This window comes from Lutjanus erythropterus, chromosome 23 (assembly GCF_056507025.1).
Source record: "Lutjanus erythropterus isolate fLutEry1 chromosome 23, fLutEry1.hap2, whole genome shotgun sequence".
In the NCBI taxonomy this organism is placed as follows: Eukaryota; Metazoa; Chordata; class Actinopteri; order Lutjaniformes; family Lutjanidae; genus Lutjanus; species Lutjanus erythropterus.
The window spans coordinates 25344524-25348447 of NC_139339.1; positions in this window are offsets into that span (position 1 = coordinate 25344524).

The window sequence follows — 3924 nt, forward strand, 5'->3', positions numbered from 1 at the left end:
CCTGAGTGAGTGAAGACAGAAATCTTAATTATCAAACACAATGAGACAGCTAGGACTACAGTGTGTAGTCCTATTTCCTTTACGTTAGCTAAGCAAGGACATTACTTAGCTAACTTAAAGGGACAGTTTACTCTAAAATCAAAATACATATTTTACCTTACACATGTAGGTCAGAGTTTTGCAGAGTTTTGGAGATATTGGCCATAATGATATCTGCTTTGTCTCCAATATAATGGAACTAAATGGCACTCAGGTTGTGGTGCTCAAAGAGCCAAAAACATACATTTGAAAAACTCAACAGCAATGTCTCTTTCCAGAAATCATGACCCGTTTACTCAAGACAATCCACACACCTTGCTGTGAGCAGCTTCATGTGGGAACTATTTGCTTTCTACTGAACTACACCTGCCAACCATATCACCGTGGCAGATAGCTCAATGCTGCTAACATTACAGCTCAACGGAGGACGCCATTAACATTCCATCCCATGCTGTCACAAGCACGATCCTCTCATCTATGGGTAGATGTATGCCTGCTTCTGCGTGGTACACCTGTTTGGCAAATGTAGCTCAGTGCGATCAAAGGTATTTCTTGGGTGTTTTGAGCACCACAAGCTGACTGTCATCTAGTTTCTTTATATTCCAGAGAGAGCAGGTATCTTTACAACCAATACTTCCAAAAAACAAAATAATCTAGATGGATAATTAGCACTACAGGTAAGAGAAAAATATCTGCTTTTGATTTGGGGGTGAACTGTCCCTTTAATTGTTCAAATGAAACCATCCTTGGTGAACAATGCACAATAGTGATGACTGTTAAAATGTAGTGTAATTGTTGTACAACTATAAAATATACAATATAACTGTATCTATATGTTTGCTAATATTAGCTAACATTAGCCACCATTAGCTACTAGTCTTACCAGAGCAAGTCAGATTGCAGCATCGAAACATCTGAGTCTACTGAACTGACTAAGGGTGCATTGTATTGCCTTTTGATTTAACTTTTATTTGTAAAATAAGAAATTTTTCTACTGCTATTTCTTCTTTCAAATATTACATACTATCCCTTTAACACTTCAGAACTCAGCACATCAGCTATACATGAAGTGCAATTTGATTTGAAGATTTCCCATAATAAATGAACAATAAATTAATATTTACTTTGATTACAATGGAGCTTTATTTTTCTGCGTTTAAGCATGAAAACTGACTCATCGTGGACATTCAACTATCTATCAGCACAGAGTCATTAGAGAGGAGTCAGTCTGTCTACCTGGAAAACAAAGGGAGAAGTACAGAAGAGTCCATCCACCTTCTCTTCCCCCAAATACCCCTCTGTTTCTGACTGAAGACGAGGCTGCTCAACTACTGGAAATATGTCTCCAAGCCATTTATGTATAAGATGAAGAGCTGACAGTAAAACTCCTTAACCAGGCTTTTCACACCTAACCTAAATCTTACATTTCAGAAAGTTTAAACCAAGCTTAATACCCTTAAATATCTTCTTTTTTCTTTTGTTTTTACTATTTTTTACATTTCCACCAAAACTTATCTAGCACAGAAAATCAGTCATACCATATTTGGAGTAAATGTATTTCGGAGGAGACAGGGTTGTCCACCTGTTGTTCTGTTTATTTTTGTTCCTTACACCTTTTAAATCACAGACTCACTGTGTCAAATGAATTTACTTTTAGATTTTATTATTATTATTGTTGTTATTATTATTATTTATTTATTTTGTATTATTATTATTTTCATTTTTTTTTTTTTAATTATTATTAGATTTTGCATACTTTCATAAAACCAAAATTATATATGTTTGCATTGGTTTTCCTACAATATGTATTCACACAGACATTTGATTTAAACCATGAGACACCTGTCATGAACATGAATGAGTCTTTATGAATGTTTATGACTGCAGTCATCAAGAATCATTTGGTCAGATATACAATTTTTAGTGTGAAGTTGACATTGTTTGAGATGTTTTTACTATGATAACTTGACATTAACCAAGACAACATACTCTGTCAAAGTCTTCGTTCTGACAACTTGACATTAACTTAGACAAGTCATTGTTATGACACTTGCCATTAACCTCAAGAACAGTGTCTTTGTTATGACAACTGGGCATTAACCAAGACAATATAACCTGTTATAAACATGCCATATGAATAAAATCATTTGAGTGCAAAAATTAGTATAAAAACATTTCACTGCATTTTAATAACAGGTCCAAATTGTACCACTGTAGTTCATTATATTAGTTTTATGAGAACATAACAAACATATGTCAGTTTAATGTACTTTCACAGATAAAACAAAATACTTTACAAGCTAACTGCTGTTAGCTCAGTTAGCTTGTACTTTGAAGAGAGGAAACAGGGTTGTCCATTCACCTGAGTAATTTTTTCTATCTATTGTCATTCCGTATACTTTTGTCTCCCTAGGTTGAGTCACTTGATTTCTGACAGATTTTATAAGGTTTTATAGTGCCAAGATTCCTTACATCATGCACTGAGGAACGGCTGGTTGGAACATTATAGACACTAATAACATATGACATAGTTTCCTACATGTTAGCTGTCAGACAGTGCTACAGAAGTATAATGCATGCCTTTAACCTGTACAACATAGTTTCACTACACATGGTTAACACACTGGTGTTTCATTAAAAGAGGATTTGTTCCATTACCTGAGGCATGAGTTTCCCCACTCGCTGGGTTATGGGCTCATTAAACACCACCTCCACCTTGCATGCATCCTTCTGACGGGGGATATGGAACTGCAGGTCACCCTCCTGGAGGTAGGCCGCCTGCCCCCGTTTCACCTTTAAACCCTTATTGACTTTCACAAGGGAGCCGTGTGATGAGCAGGTCACTCCCAGCAGAAGCACTGGAAGCAAGGTCCAGGCCAGCGTTTGACCCCGTGAACCCATCGCTGTCAGTCACAGGCCGGCGTCCTGTAGGGTTCTTCGAGAAAAGGCTCCAAACAAAAGCGGGATCGCTCTCAGAAACACGCTTCAGCTGAAGACTGCAGTAATCCAAGGGATGTCTGTAGAAGCTTCATTTTCCTCAGGTCTATGTTGATATTGTGGCATGTATGAGACTTTAACAGTTCACATGATCAGTGAGGAGCTGTAAAATAAAATGAAATAAGTTTCAGATTGTGGTGTTTTCTATATAAATGAAATCCATTGTGTGTACAGTGGGTTTCCATAGTCTTTTTTTCCCTGAAAAACCAAAACAATGAGCTAAAATAAGCTAAAAATTCTGTACCACTGAGGAGAACTGCAGTGTTAGTGGTAGAGTTAATGGCCCTATGCTTCAAACTACACCAATGAGGTATCTAGATGATGCTCTAGATACACCTCCAGTGTCATTTTTGGAGGTGCCCTAATCATTATGTTTTAATGTGCTGTCAAAGTCAGGTGATGCAGTACAAAGAGCGATAAAGTTTATGTATGGAGGAAGTGGGGTGGATGGAGGGTTCAAACAAACTTTCACCCAGGAGACTGGTTTGTGTCCCATTCGAAACCAAAAGTCTGTGTTGTTTCCTTTTTAAACTACGTAATGCACATAACTTAAATTACCTAACTTAACTTCTATAGACGTCTCTCCACAGTGCTCAGCACTAGAGAAAGGTCTGGCTCCACAGATCCACACTCTGCTGTAGGGGAAAAACACACTGCTTTGTTTGATTTCTCTAAACCCTTCACAATCATCTTGGGTTGTGCTAAGCCCAGGAAGCAGCAGAGGCGATGCTGCAAAGAAGCGTCTGGAATCAAGCCCTGACATTACAATGACTGCATCACTGCAAAAGAAAGGCTAACAGCTTTTAGCTTGTCTATGTTTGCGCCATTAGCATTCATAGCATTAGTTGCTATCTTGGAGGCTGTTTTTTTTTTCTCAGGGACCTTGAA